This window comes from Schistocerca nitens, chromosome 1 (genome assembly GCF_023898315.1).
Source record: "Schistocerca nitens isolate TAMUIC-IGC-003100 chromosome 1, iqSchNite1.1, whole genome shotgun sequence".
NCBI lineage: Eukaryota > Metazoa > Arthropoda > Insecta > Orthoptera > Acrididae > Schistocerca > Schistocerca nitens.
The window spans coordinates 314,715,319-314,732,636 of NC_064614.1; positions in this window are offsets into that span (position 1 = coordinate 314,715,319).

Here is a 17,318-nt window from a genome sequence, read left to right on the forward strand (position 1 = left end):
TGAGGAAGAAATTTCTGAGGATGTACGTCTGGAGTACAGCATTGTATGGTAGTGAAACATGGACTGTGGGAAAACCGGAACAGAAGAGAATCGAAGCATTTGAGATGTGGTGCTATAGAGGAATGTTGAAAATTAGGTGGACTGATAAGGTAAGGAATGAGGAGGTTCTACGCAGAATCGGAGAGGAAAGGAATATGTGGAAAACACTGATAAGGAGAAGGGACAGGATGATACGACATCTGGTAAGACATGAGGGAATGACTTCCATGGTACTAGAGGGAGCTGTAGAGGGCAAAAACTGTAGAGGAAGACAGAGATTGGAATACGTAAAGCAAATAATTGAGGACGTAGGTTGCAGGTGCTACTCTGAGATGAAGAGGTTAGCACAGGAAAGGAATTCGTGGCGGGCCGCATCAAACCAGCCAGTAGACTGATGACCAAAAAAAAAAGTTGTGTCTTCCGTGTTTAAAAAAACCTAAGGACATCACACACATCCTTGCCTGAGGCAGGATGCGAACCTGCGACCGTAGCATCATAGCTTTAGCTTCCGGCGTGAATGAGAGGTAGTTCAAGTGAAAAGGAAAGTCACTCCCTAAATTATAGCCGTAACTTTGTTTACGTATCAGATTCAAGAATGAATTCGAAACCAACGTTATCAAGGTCTTAGAGAAAGTAGCTGGGAGAAAACTGCTAAACGACAGTGCTTTAGAGCGTTCTATCAGAAGACCATCTTGTTCTTAAGTTTCAGAACTGGGAGATTAGCTTTTGGAACGAACTAGATCAATCCATTATCAATTTCCTTTCCTTTCCCGACAGTCAAAGGAATAAAACACAGTCATAGCGATACGCTTCCGGAATTTTGTTCACAAGTTCGAAAATAGCAGCTGTAAGAATCCTTTTTATACGATTCTGAAGTTGTAAGTTTTCGCGTTGAGTTTTTTAGTCTTTAGATTAATGCGCCACAGTAGCTTGCCGTGCAGGGATATGAGAATGACATCCTTGTTGATAAAGCAATTAAATATTTATTGCTTTATGGTACGCCACCTGTAGGAAATGTATTTTAGATTCTTGTTATCACATGAAAGCGAAAAAGGCGGGTACATCACAATTAAGAATATTTCAAAAGAACTGAAATTATCTGTACGATGTATTAACGTTTCATCATCACTTATCATATTAGCTGGAGTTCTCTAGGTAGCTTAATCTGCAAGTTTTAATCCTCTTCTGCCTCGTTACACTGTAGGAACTAGGCAGGCCACACTGACTGCATGTGAACTTGCAGCAGAAATTGCTGCACCATGGCAGCTTCTGTACAGCGGTAGATTTCCCAGAACAGGACGCTTCCCCGAAGTCGAGAGGGAGAGACCTTAATAAAACGAGGACGTGCGGCGGTGGGACAATGGAGTCAAAATCGGGAGAACGCAGGTATTGTCTCTTTACGCAGAACGTCCCAGAGATTGAAATATACAGTTAAAAGAATTTTTAATAAAATATTTTAATAGTCAAAATCGCCAAATAAATAACATTATGTGATGACAAGTTGGAGCTAATTATACAGCCATCTTCAGATCCGGAATTCCAACAGAAAAATGTATCAAGCAAGAGTTCCAGATTGGACTCCGTAAACCTTAATATTACAAGCAGAAGGTCAATTACATAATGATTATAAAAATCTGTGAGTTGTCTGCTCGTGAAATGAGGCTAGCACACAACTCCTGCATTACGTTGGAGCTTTTGTAAGAGACGGATCTCAACAAAATAATGGCAAAAAAATTGAGATAAAATATTGCGTATGAATGGTTCGTCCGCAGGAGAGCTTCTGTAAAGTTTGTAAGGTAGGAGGCGAGGTACTGGCGGAAGTAAAGCTGTAAGGATGGGGCATGAGTCGTGCTTGGGTAGCTCAGTTGGTGGAGCACATGCCCGCGAAAGGCAAAGCTCCCGAGTTCGAGTCTCGGTCCGGCACACAGTTTCAATCTGCCAGGAAGTTTCATATCAGCGCACACTCCACTGCAGAGTGAAAATCTCATTCTGGAAACATCCCCCAGGCTGTGGCTAAGCCATGTCTCCGCAATATCCTTTCTTTCAAGAGTGCTAGTTCCGCAGGTTCGCAGGAGAGCTTCTGTAAAGTTGGGAAGGTAGGAGGCGAGGTACTGGTGGAAGTAAAGCTGTGAGGACGGGGCGTGAGTCGTGCTTCGGTCGCTCAGTTGGTAGAGCACTTGCCCGCGAAAGGCAAAGGTCCCGAATTCGAGTCTCGGTCCGGCACACAGTTTTAATCTGCCAGAAAGTTTCATGAGTAATGTAGGTTATTTTGCGAATTTTTCTAATGATAAAAATTGTTTATTCAGAAAAGGCTCTTTACATGTTATAAAACATGAATTTCTGGCAGTGAATTGTACTTACAGATATGGTAAAGTTGTAAAAGACCTCCACACTGTTTCTTGATGTATTTCCTCTCCTTTGCAGATTACGTTTACGCGTCACTTCGAAGATATTGTACTTATTACTGATACGTTTATTTACATTGGATACAGAGATAAAAAATTAAATGTTTGCTTAATTAATATGTTTTTTTCATTTTTAGAAATATGAGCGGGCTGCAGCACAATATTGGTATGTGCACAAATCAGTTATTACGTTAAATATGAATGTGCTGCAACATCGGATACAAAAATATTGATTAATGGTTATATACATAAATACGTTTCCCCTCTGTTTTCAGAAATTTGAATGGGCTGCAGTTGAACGTAGATGTGTGCAGACTTCAATTATTATATTAATTTCTTATATATAACAATGTTATATCAAATCGTACCTGTGTACTGTACGGTGAATCTTACTGAGGGATAATAGGCGTGGTTACATTAATGGCTGTGCATTGAAACTGTAAATTATGAGAAAGCATTAAATACTTTGTTAGTGCTTTTGAAAAATTGGTTGAGACTGTTGAAACGTCCCCTTTTGAACAATTATACACGACTGTGCTTAACCTGACACACAATATTTTTTAGCGCAACGCAATCTGACTTTCAGAAATCCCTACAAAAGAATGTCCCTTACTAACATTAACCTGTACCTTTCACAAATCACTTACCTCACAAAAATCTTCGCTACTCAAGCTACTGCAATACAGCGAGCGCCACTACTGCCAGCTAAATAAAAGATTCAACGTACTGAAGGCACTAACTACTGATAGGCATAGTTAGCAAAATAAAGATTTTGATAGAGAACAAACAATGTATTTACCTTAATAATGTTGAAAACTCATAATATACATAACAGATCATTGTATATCTTACAAATTTCCAAACTCCGCCAACTCTCTCCCCACATCCACCACTGCTGGCGGCGCACCTCCAACTGCGCAACGCTACGCGCTGTTGACAGCCAGCTGCCTAACACTACAATGGCGAGTATTACAACAATGCAAAGCAGCCACAGACTGCACACAGCACAGCCAGTGATTTTCATACAGAGGTGGCGTTACCAATAAAAAAACCTAAACAGCCTACTTACATAGGCACCATGCTCCCCACAAAAAATTTTACAAATTGTTTTGGGCACTGGGCAATACATATTTGTTAAAATTTTTCATAATCGTAATTACAATAACAAAGAAATCAAATGCAAACACTTATTGATTCAATGTTGGTCAAAAGCTAAAATTTTCTCACAGTCCATAAAGGTAGTCCTGATCATTCATCATAATAGTAATTACAGTTTTTTTTCACGAAGTCTCATTAGTAAAAGAAAATGCACATGGAAATAGTGGATTTCCATGCAGTCTTGAAGAAGTAGCGTTGTCCTTCCAACGGAAAGACAGTGCTGACTCTCGACATGCAGACAGGTCATGGGCCACAACAGAGCAAACCCACAGCGGAGTCAGTCGAAGTTTTGAAGAGTATTGGTGGGTAGGTCATCACAGAGCAGACCCACTGTAGTCCTGGTAGATATTACGGTATTGGTGGGCCACCAGAGGTGCAGACCCACTGCAGTCCTTGTAGAAATAATGGTATTGATGGATCATCAAAGATGTAGACCCACTGTAGTCCTTGTAGAGATAATGGTACTGGTGGGTCATCAAAGATGCAGACCCACTATAGTCCTTGTAGAGATGATGGTACTGGTGGGTCATCAAAGATGCAGACCCACTGTAGTCCTTGTAGAGATGATGGTACTGGTGGGTCATCAAAGATGCAGACCCACTGTAGTCCTTGTAGAGATGATGGTACTGGTGGGTCATCAAAGATGCAGACCCACGGTAGTCCTTGTAGAGATGGCCAGCAGCCATCTGTTGTGACTGTGCAGGTGCACAATCACCATTGAAGAATCTTGCGGATAATATAGCAAGTCCATAACCACCACTTGTGCACTCACAAAGTTTTTGGAATTGTCCTCAGAACCAGCAATGCTGTTATCCAGTCCCTTAATGACGAGAAATATTTTTACATCTGCACACCTGATTATGACAAGCGTCTTTCTACGAGAGTTGAGAGAATTTCTACTAACTTATGAAATGTCACATGACTATTTTATGATATTTTTATGCTTTGCTTTTTATAGTTGCTTATTTCATTTGATATCTAGTTTCCAGCTGTGTTGCAACATTGCTTTTATAAAATAAAATGCATTTGCTAATGTGAACACTTTCTGTCAAAAGATCTATTAAATAATAATTTTGTAATCCACATTCTTAAAAAAAGGAGCACTTGGAAAGGAAAGAACAATAAGAAGGGACTAGTAACAGTAACTGCACACATAATTTTCTTTTGAAGTACATGGTAATATTTTTTTTACAATAAGTTGTTGTGGTGCACCACTTTAATTACGTAGACATTAAGATGTGAACAGACATTTCCTTATCTGCATTGTTGTCTTTAGTGTACTATTTTTTCTGCTTGAGCTTTGTCATGTTTAGATGCTGCTGCTGTTTGCCATGCATAGTGCTACTAAATTTCACTTTGTATTATTCTTTTAAGCCAGTTTTACTACTGATTTATTTTTCTTGTTTGCTGCTCATTGCCTTATATAAGTTGTAATTTATGCTGCTTGCTTTGCCTTTTGTATTTTTTATCATTGCTGTTTGTGTTAATTGTTTTGTGTTGCTGCATTGCCTCGTTCCTTAGTTTAGCATCTGAGCTCAGTAGATTTAAGTTAGCTTAAGAGGGGGTAGACTATATAAGAGAATGAGTTGCGATGAATTGGAAGAAATGCATTGAGAAGTCATACGAAAAAAGTACAGAAAACAGGTATAGATAGGACTTTTTGGAATTAATGAGGAACAAACGGAGATCTCCAAGAAGTAAAGAAAGTTTTGTTTGCAAAATACTGCAGTAAAAGAAACCCTGTCCTTTCCTTGTGTTATCCCACTATGTGTTTGTGTTCCCTTGTGTATTTATGTATTTATATGTTTATCTGATAAGACTTATGTTGTAGAATTTTTCTAGTACTAAGCTACATTCACTATGATGAGGAATACTGTTATCCTCAAATATAATTTGCATTAATAATATGTTTTTTCTTTGTAAAAATGTTTATAGAGATTATTAATTCTGTTTTGTTTCAATGCTCATGTGTGAAATTAATGTTTCGAAAACTATTCTCATTATTTTATTTATTTACTTATGTCATAATTCCTGTAACACTGATGTATATGTCTGTTTCGATTCTTTTGTAAAGCGTGTATTACAAATGTTCTCTGTATTGTTATGTTCTTTAATGATGTATTTTGTACCTTTGTAATTGTATTCTTATGTTATAAAATTGTAATTGGTACCAGTTCATCATATTATTAACTTGTAAGTTACATTTAATTTTTTTATTTTTTATTTTTTGGGGAACACATTAACATAGCACTGAAAATAATATCTAGTTAATTGCAAGCACAGCTGCGAAATACTTGCTGCAAATCTACATACATGCCACAACTGTTTTACTGTACAACAATGAAAGACTGCAACTACAAAGGAAATTCTCTCTATAATTACACGCTAGCAATAAACAATAGCTACACTAATTACACAAACTACAAGAAAAAATCAGAAGATTCCAGTGAGGTATCCTGGCAGGGTCGCCATATGAAACGTCCCCTTTTGAACAATTATACACGACTGTGCTTAACCTGACACACAATATTTTTTAGCGCAACGCAATCTGACTTTCAGAAATCCCTGCAAAAAAATGGCCCTTACTAACATTAACCTGTACCTTTCACAAATCACTTACCTCACAAAAATCTTCGCTACTCAAGCTACTGCAATACAGCGAGCGCCACTACTGCCAGCTAAATAAAAGATTCAAAGTACTGAAGGCACTAACTACTGATAGGCATAGTTAGCAAAATAAAGATTTTGATAGAGAACAAACAATGTATTTACCTTAATAATGTTGAAAACTCATAATATACATAACAGATCATTGTATATCTTACAAATTTCCAAACTCTGCCATCTCTCTCCCCACATCCACCACCGCTGGTGGCTCACCTCCAACTGCGCAACGCTATGCGCTGTTGACAGCCAGCTGCCTAACACTACAATGGCGAGTATTACAACAATGCAAAGCAGCCACAGACTGCACACAGCAAAGCCAGTGATTTTTATACAGAGGTGGCGTTACCAATAAAAAAACCTAAACAGCCTACTTACACTGTTTCACTATTGTCGTTGAGTAGATGTTCCTCGAGTTTCTTTCCATGTACGTAGTTTCATGTTCTTTATATAGAGATGTTCTGTGTCCTTTGTTCAGTGTATGCAGTATTCCAGTGTTGCTTTCTACATTGTCAAATCGATATCTTGTATCTTTTATACGGGAGACTATTGCAGATTTGTGTGGTGTGCTGGATCGGAAGGTGTTAATGTGTTCTTTCGATCATTTGTGGAAGTTACGGACTGTTTGACCTATGTTCTGAGCCGAAGACTTCCTCATAAAATACAATGAAGATGAATTTTCATCCTCTGTCATATATAAACTCACATGTATTAAATGCTCAGCTCAGTACATAGGTCAAATAAGCCGTAACTTCCACACCAGATTCAAAGAACACATCAACACCTTCCAGTACAGCCCACCATACAAATCTGAAACAGCTTCCCTTATAAAAACTCCAAAATTAACACCGACGATGTAGAAAGCAATCTTGACATACTATATACACTGAACAAAGGACACGAAATGTCTGTATACGGAGAACATGATATCTACATACATGGAAAGAAATTTGGAGGACATATACTCAACGACAGTAGTGAAATTTTTTCAAAAGCTTTGACAAAGTCCTTAAGACGTCCTCGTAATTTACATTTCAATGCAGAGCATTAATGTAACCGCTCCCATTCGTCCCTCAGTAAGGTTTAACCTACAATACATACGCTCGATCTGATATAACATTTTAATATATAAGAAATTAATATAATAATGGAAAAGTACACATATCTACATTCAACTGCAGCCCATTCACATTTTTTAAAAGAGAAGGAAAACATATTTCTTTACTTAACTATTTAATCAATATTGTTGTATCGAATGTTGCAGCACATTCATATTTAACATAATAACTGATTTCTGCACATGCCAATATTCTGGTGCAGCCCGTTTATTTTTAAAAATAGCAACCATATAATCTTTTACCTCTTTACCCAATGTAAGCAAACGTATCTGTAGCATGTACAATATCTTTGAAATGACAGTATAAATGTAATGTACAGTGAGTGGGCATAAGTCAAGCACCAATGTGCTATTCACTGTCACAAATTCATGTCTATTTAATCTCTAAAGTGCCTTTTCTGAATAAATAATTTTTATCATCAGCAAAAGAACGAAATAAAGTACACTACCCATGGTCAGGGACTGTGAAAAGACGTTTGTCCTCTTCACCAACACCAGTAATGTAAGTAAACAATTCTCCTCCTGAAGATGATGGGGTTAACGATCGAAACGCGTAGTGGCAAAATAAACAAGTCACTGACGGAGAAACTGTTTTATTTGTACGTAAAATATTACATATTGAAGGCCTAGTAAATAAACAGAGCCGTCAGTACAAAACAGAACATAAAATACAGCCTTCCCCGCACCTCTTTCAGTTGGCCGATCCCATGAGCACAGGCGTTGGTGCTACGACACACATACCTGTGAAGTGTTGGCGTTGCACGCATTTTACAGCCTAGTCTACGTTGTCTTCTGTTTAATTATATACTGTATACCCCTTTCCTTCCCCCTTGATCTCTTGCTTTTTTTTTTTTTTTTTTTTGCTTATCTACGGATATTGTTAAATATATTCTTCTCAATTTCTGTATTCTGTTACGATGTTAGGTGTCCATTATTTAATTAATAGTTTGGTCCGCTGTTTACTTGTTGTATCTTATTATGTATATTACTTGCTCTTATTTATTGTAACTATGTACACTCATGCGGCACATGTAGGTGTCTTGGATTCCCTTGTGGGCGCGAGCACCCGCAGTCAATTAATCTACTTAGGGATCTTAAGGGACCACGTACTGCTAAGAACACTAGCACACCTGTACATAGCATGGGTGGCTGTCAGGTTTCAAGCGCCCACAGCCAATTAGGCTACTTAGAGATCTTAAAGTACCACATGGTACAAGGGTCGCTAGCACTCCTGTACATAACATGGTTTGGCTGACAGGTTACTGGTTTGTATTCCACTTATTTGTGCTTGGTTTATTTAACTTTTATTGTACTGCTGTAAGCGTACCGTCATACCGGCGGCTTGGTTGCTGTGGTGCTGATCCCGGCGGAGGTTCGAGTCCTCCCTCGGGCATGGGTGTGCGTGTTTGTCCTTAGGATAATTTAGGTTTAGTGTGTAAGCTTAGGGACTGATGACCTTAGCAGTTAAGTCCCATTATATTTCACACACATCTGAACATTTTTTGGCTTGGTTGCGGAGTATGTTTGCGGGCAGCCGCGTCTGTAGATTCGAGCGCGGGACACGGAACTGTTGTGTAGTATGTAGCTCTGCATGTGAGAGGCATTGTTAGTATGGACGTTGAAGTGTTGCTGCAAGTGCTATTACAGTAAAGTGATAAAATAAGTAAATGATTGAGAGTAAAGTGCGTCAAGAAGTAATTTAAAAATGTGCAGTGCTCCTGATAACGTATTTGTGTACCCGCTCGTTGCGTGTCGTACCGTACTGTATCAATCATCCGCACCGTGTTCGGTCTCCAAGAATGAACTGATGTGAATCAGTAATACTATTTACCACAAAAGAGTGCAGTCAAGTGCCAATGTCTTGTAGCGACCGTGAGAACGTGTGTCGATCATCGCGTTCCACATCATCAACAATCATCCGCGCCGCGACGGTTACACGCACGCTCGTACAAGTGAGAACTGAAATATTAACTTTACGAACAGTGCCGTATCATTACTAGTGCCAAGGAGGACTGGTACAAAATATCTGTGTATGCGTGACGAGCGTAAGAACTTTCTTGCGATCATTCGACTTCTGCATCATCAACAATCACCCGCATCATGTCGGTTACGCGTACGCTCGTCTGAGTGATATTGTGGACTGGTAATCATCCATTAATTGGGATAAACACTTATGAATTAAAATGTAAACAGCGCAAGCTGCGACTTCCTTCCATCGTCTCAGAATATACACTCCTGGAAATTGAAATAAGAACACCGTGAATTCATCGTCCCAGGAAGGGGAAACTTTATTGACACATTCCTGGGGTCAGATACATCACATGATCACACTGACAGCACCACAGGCACATAGACACAGGCAACAGAGCATGCACAATGTCGGCACTAGTACAGTGTATATCCACCTTTCGCAGCAATGCAGGCTGCTATTCTCCCATGGAGACGATCGTGGAGATGCTGGATGTAGTCCTGTGGAACGGCTTGCCATGCCATTTCCACCTGGCGCCTCAGTTGGACCAGCGTTCGTGCTGGACGTGCAGACCGCGTGAGACGACGCTTCATCCAGTCCCAAACATGCTCAATGGGGGACAGATCCGGAGATCTTGCTGGCCAGGGTAGTTGACTTACACCTTCTAGAGCACGTTGGGTGGCACGGGATACATGCGGACGTGCATTGTCCTGTTGGAACAGCAAGTTCCCCTGCCGGTCTAGGAATGGTAGAACGATGTGTTCGATGACGGTTTGGATGTACCGTGCACTATTCAGTGTCCCCTCGACGATCACCAGTGGTGTACGGCCAGTGTAGGAGATCGCTCCCCACACCATGATGCCGGGTGTTGGCCCTGTGTGCCTCGGTCGTATGCAGTCCTGATTGTGGCGCTCACCTGCACGGCGCCAAACACGCATACGACCATCATTGGCACCAAGGCAGAAGCGACTCTCATCGCTGAAGACGACACGTCTCCATTCGTCCCTCCATTCACGCCTGTCGCGACACCACTGGAGGCGGGCTGCACGATGTTGGGGCGTGAGCGGAAGACGGCCTAACGGTGTGCGGGACCGTAGCCCAGCTTCATGGAGACGGTTGCGAATGGTCCTCGCCGATACCCCAGGAGCAACAGTGTCCCTAATTTGCTGGGAAGTGGCGGTGCGGTCCCCTACGGCACTGCGTAGGATCCTACGGTCTTGGCGTGCATCCGTGCGTCGCTGCGGTCCGGTCCCAGGTCGACGGGCACGTGCACCTTCCGCCGACCACTGGCGACAACTTCGATGTACTGTGGAGACCTCACGCCCCACGTGTTGAGCAATTCGGCGGTACGTCCACCCGGCCTCCCGCATGCCCACTATACGCCCTCGCTCAAAGTCCGTCAACTGCACATACGGTTCACGTTCACGCTGTCGCGGCATGCTACCAGTGTTAAAGACTGCGATGGAGCTCCGTATGCCACGGCAAACAGGCTGACACTGACGGCGGCGGTGCACAAATGCTGCGCAGCTAGCGCCATTCGACGGCCAACACCGCGGTTCCTGGTGTGTCCGCTGTGCCGTGCGTGTGATCATTGCTTGTACAGCCCTCTCGCAGTGTCCGGAGCAAGTATGGTGGGTCTGACACACCGGTGTCAATGTGTTCTTTTTTCCATTTCCAGGAGTGTTGTTGTTCGTACCAGACGTAGAGTAGTGCTACGTTGTGACGGTGAGTGGCTCCCCTGACTCGCTTACATATTTCGATAGATAATTTCAGACAAGCCAGCAGCAGTGTGGAGCGGAACAATACGACCGTCGAGGGTTTGTCAGGTACTTGGTGTGGACAGGGCGCACGGTCAAGCAACTGTCCGAAACGACAAACCAGTTTAAGGTACCCTCACCGATTTGTTCCCCCGGGCGTTTTACACTGGGTGGTTATAATTAAAAGTGCAGCTGCTCCTGGAGGTCCTCTGTGGGCTGCAGTTATCGTATGGCAGCGAAACTTGGTAGATATGCTAATGCGTTAATGCGGAACCTATTAATGTTGGACAAAAATTAGTTACAGTTTTGGCCACCAAACGTTATCTCGCAATGTACATTTTCATTATATGCATGCGAACGGCAGCAATTACAGTGGTGCATTGAGAAAGTATCACTGCCTAAAAGGTCTGAGCAGAGGTCAGATGTCATTACATCGTTTATAAAAGATGATAAGAGACGGGTGGGCTTCGTGTGGCACCTGGAAGAAGAAGATGTCCTATACCGATGGAGATAGTTAATGAGGTTGCTGCTGCTGTCGCTGACGATGCAGGACGTGCACTGCTCGAGATTATGGTAGTGCTCGTGCAGTGTTACGAGAATAGACCATCCCATAGTCAACAGTGCGGAAAGTTTTGTGGTCTATTACGCACTGGTACCCGCACAAGATCCAGACGATGCACCAGCTGAAACCCCATGATCCGCAGCAAGTTTTCTGAATTTGCTCTTCGGATTCTGGCACGGATCGAAGTTGATGACATGTTGCCAGACAATATACAATCGAGTGACGAGGCACATTTTACACTACATAGTGCTGTGAATACATACAACTGCCGAAATTGCGATACAGTTAAACCGCTTATCGTGCAAGAAAATCCTCTGCACTCGCCGTATGTGACTGTGTGACGTTGATTCACAAGCAACTTTGTATTCGGTGTGGTCTTTTACAGAGAGTACATCCAGAGGACCTGTCAGCTGCAACGCGACGTCTGTTCGTTATCGACACGTCCTTGTAACTCCTGTCTTGGAAGAGCGCAGCTGTGTGAGAACCACTGTTTTTATGCAATATGAGGCAACACTTCGTCTCGCTGGCTCACTGAAAGATTTGCTAACCGCAGCCTTCCACTATCTGTTATCCGCAAAGGTTTTCCAGGTGCATGGCCTACAAGATCAGCTCATCTGAATCCATGTGACTCTTGGCTATATGGACACCGAAAAGAAGTGTCTTAAGCACCTGTTCGGTCTCTACCTGACCTGAAGACAAGTATACAGGAACACGTTGCTCAGATTCTATCGGAATTGCTGCGAGCAATTGTTTATCACGTCGTTTTACGGATGCAGCTTATCGTCGACGTCTCCGTTGATCATACTGAACAAATTGTCTAAGCGGCGCTTAGTAATGTAATCGAAATTATGCCTTTCTCATTTGTTTAACTATTCCTGCCGATATCCCGTTCCTAATCCATTACATATGGAAACATTTATATACCTCCTTCTTGCATTCACAGCGCTAGATTTGCACCGAGTGGCCATAATCCGAATTAATATTTTCCAGCTTAACTGATTCCTCATTAATGCAAGTTTCGCTGCCACACTGGACCTCCGTGATTAGCCACATTTTAACTATAACCACATTGTATTTTGTATTGACGTCTCAGTTCATTTCTTAGGTTTTAAATACATAAGATGGCCTACACCTAAATTTGTGGCGACTTACTTTCTCAATAAATTGAACAATCAGCTAATGAAATATTTGTAAGTATTAATGGGTGGTTCAAAGATAATGGATTGCCACTGAATTTTAACAAGACGCAGTACATACAGTTTAGTACCTCACAAAAAATACCTGACCCTGTAAGTATAATGTATTCAAACAATGAAATGAAAGCTAAAGACAGTGTCAAATTTTTTGGGCTTCAAATTGGCCATAACCTAAATTGGAAAACTCACACTCTAGACTTAATGAAACGCCTTAGTTCAGCTACGTTTGAAGTACACATGACAGCAGAAAAAGGTGATTTAAAAATGAAGAAGTTAGTTTAATCGGCTTACTTCCAGTCACTAATGAGTTAAGGAATCATCTTTTGGAGAAACTCCCCTCACAAAGATAACATTTTCAAAGTCAAGAAACGAGTCATTAGAATTATATCTGGTGTCAGTTCTAGATCATCATGGAGAGACCTCTTTAAGAAACTTGGTATTCTAACTACTACTTCTCAGTACATATGCTCGCTGATGTCCTTTGTCATTTCCAACATGTCTCTTTTTACAAAAAATAATGCAAAACATGATTATAATACCAGAACCAAAAACAATCTGTATTAGGACTATAAAAGCTTAACATTAGTACAATAAGGAGTCAAATACATGGGTACTCATAGATCCAATAACTTACCAGAAGATATCAAAGGTCTTGTAAGTGATAAAAGTCTTTTTGAGAGTGAATTAAAGAACTTCCTGTTGGCCAACTCCTTCTGCTCCATAGATGAATATCTTCACAAGGACTATAGCTCATAACTCTGTCTGCATTAGAATTGTACAATACCCATATATCTGAGTAAAAAATAAAAAATAAAAAATACTTTGACTCTTTCCACATCCCAGGGACTCCTCTCCAAGGGACCCTTGGAAAACGATAAATGTAATGTAATGAAGACGAAATCTCGAACGCTGAAGTTTCTACAATCTTAATCATTATAGTCTGTCTCGGGTGAACACCGTAGTAAGGGGCCTACAGTTTACCGGTATTAAAATCGTAATTGGCGCTCCTGAATTCGCATTTGACTGTTTTTAATACGTTCGACACCTCTGGGCGCCGACAAGCACCAAAGTGAACAAAATGACAAAAGTAAAAGCCAATAATGTCTCAGTTTCACGCAACAATAAATAAAATACCGCACACTTAACTAAGTTACTAGAAAGAAAAGCAAAATATTTTCATTCCATAAATGACTGTAAAGGAAACGAGGGACTGCTGAGAACAAGACAGAATACATAATCTCGAAATAATTCTACAGAAAATACGCCTTATAGTAATAACTGCCCAATAGCCTTTAAAAAGAAACCGATAGGAACTGTAACATCTGTGTTGCAAATAAATATGGATCACTCCAGTTCGAATACAAAGAAATGACTAACTCAATCACTTCATTATTATCTTCTTTCTGCACGGCAGTGTGTTGAAGATCCCGTGCTCAAAGTCCACTGGTTCGCGTCTCCACATCACACATTCCGAATGTCGAGTACTGTATACCCCGAAACGGGCATTTGGGCGGAAGTTCTTTGCTGACCACATGAAAAAACTATTTCTGAAGCAACATATATAACGGGATTTCTCTCGTCTCTTCTCACCCATCATTCAGCAACAATTTGAATCTTATATTAGCTTAGTTTGTATTATACGAGGTGTGACTGGAAAGTTTTAAGAATGGGCTTGTAATTGTACAATGGCGGTGCTTACATGCTACTGTGATGCATCTCCTTTAAAATAGTCCCCTTCTGGCTGAACACACGGCTTCAAACGGTGTTTCCACTGTTGGAAACATTCCTGGAATTTTTTTCCTGAAGTGTATTAAGGAAGCTCTCCGTATTTGGTTGGATGTCTTCAATCGAGTCAAATCGTTTCCCTTTCAGTGAAAATTTCAGTTTAGGAAACAGGTAGAAGTCCGCAAGGGCAACATCAGGGGAATATGGCGGTTATGGAAACACAGGAATTTTGATTTTGGTCAAAAATTCAACGATGGAGAAGGTGCGGTGAGCCAGAGCATTGTCATGGTGTAGCATACAACTCCTGCCTTTCCACCATACAGGCCTGTTCTTCCGCACATTTCCGCGCAAACGCTCAAGGACACATTTGTTGTACTCCTGGTTAATTATCTGTCCTCCAGGGGTAAATTCATGATGCACAAAATCGGTAGAATCGAAAAAAAAATCACCAACATTGTCTTCACCTTCTACAAACTTTTCCGTGCTTTTTTCGGTCGTGGTGATCCTGGAGTCTTCCACTTCGATGACTGCACTTTGGCTTCATACGTATATACCCACGATTCGTCACATGTAATTACTCTATTTAACAAATCTGGGTCATTTTAGTCTGATTAATCAGTTCTTGGCACACTTCAAGTTGGTATTGTCTCTGGTCACTTGACAATACAATGAATTTTGCAAACACTCGACGCATGTTCAGATCTTCAGTTAAAATTACCTGAACTTCATGGAAACTTAAATTATGTTCATCATCTACGATCAGAGTGCACTAAGTCGCGAAATTTCACAACATTTTCATTCGTTTTTGAGATGGAAGGACGGCCGGACCGTAGTTCATCCTCAAATGATTGTCGGCCATTTCTAAATCTGCTGAACCAGATAAAAACATTTGACTGGCTCATACAATTATCTCCAAAAGCTGTAAGTCTCAGAAGCTGTTTTCCCGGTTTTAAATCAAAATTTCACACAACCTTATTGCTCTGTTTTTACATCAATTTTCACGCAGACAGAATCCGGCAACAAGACCTAGCAGACTCTCACTCAGCCAGCTGCCACAACGAACTGTCAGAGGGCGTTCAAGTACAAGGCAATGACTCACTCCCCACCCTCTGTGTACATGCTCGCCAAACCAGTAAGCTGTAGCGAATCCATTCTTAAAACTTTCCAATCACACCTCATAAATTAATATTTTTACAGGGCAGAACAAAACGTTGTAATTGGACTGTTATACGCTACACAAAAATGAGTTGAAAATTCGCCATACCCTGTTTAAGGAACGACACCAGCAATCACACGAAATTCTTTTTGAAGGAAACAAGGGCAAGTTAAATGAGGACGTCCAACCAGGGTTTCGAATGCTGTTTCTCAGTAATATGTGTGTATTTCTTCAGATTTTGATACGAAGGAGTGCCTTATCTTCCCTCTTGAGCGACGTAAGCGAGAAATAGAATTTTGTATTGTGAACAGTTGTATTAAAAAAAATGTTCTTTCCTTTTGTTGGTTACATTTTGAACAAGCAAGTTTCCTACAAGGTGATCCAGTGAGGATCAACTGACGGGGTGAGCTGTAATGCGGGTCACTAACAAAGTAAAGGGGTCACCACCAGGAAGAGATGCTGGTCTGCATTGTACTTTGTTGTTCACTAAAGTTCAATGAAAAATACTGAATACTGTATCAGTTGATGTAATATCTTGTCAGATGTCACGATGTGCATAATAAAAAGTGGACCTACAATATTTTGTATTGCTTACGTCTATTGCGTAATGCAGTGCCTCAGCGACACAGTCATTCGGGAAAATATTGTTCAGTTTGCGTTAAATTTATTAAAAGTGGACAACCTAAAAACAATTTATTTAAAATATGTCAGCTACAGAAAAAGAGGCGATCTGAAATTGAATAAGAGTTTTGAAGCTATTTGATTTGAAGAGGTCATTAACAAAACATTTACGTTAATATTACGAATATCTTTGAAGAGCAGCCTCCGTTGAGCGTTGAGTCACGATTTATTCAGTGTCATAAATATCTCTGATGATGGTTTGAAAAAGAGAAGGCATAAAGTGTGATGGATTTATTTTATGCAGTGTGACCTTAACAGATTTATGACATCATAACTTCAAGAAACACTTTTAAGGGAATAGTTCAGAGACATACAGCCAAATACCTTCCGTGAATTATCCATTTGAGCAACGACACACTGGTGTTTTCCATACAAGAGCATTTTCGAACTTATGGATTAACGAATCGCTTGTATTTCGATAAAAGGATTTGCATCGCACTCGGAATATTTAAATAACATACAATCTGCGGAGTAATGAACTTAACTACAAGAAGATTAGTAGGATGTGGAACGACTTCATTACGCCCGGTCAACTAATTACTACAAGAAAATATTTCGTCGGTATTGCATAGAGAAAAAAACTCACGATAAAAAAAATTAATACTGATCCATGTCTGCATTAAGCTGAAACACTTTTTAACCGTCGAAATGTTACCAAATAGTGGATTTTGGTATAGAACATTTTCAAAAGCTTTTTTTCTCACCTCAATTGAAGCAACGCAATCAGGTAACCGCAGGTGTGATAAACACGACACCATCTGGCTTTCTGACGTCCTCAGGCATGGTCTCACTTCTGGAGAAGTTAACATAAAGCACAATGTTATTGAGGATGTGTCTCCTTGGGCACCTGGGCTTTACTTCGATTAACTGGCGAAACAAAACACTCACC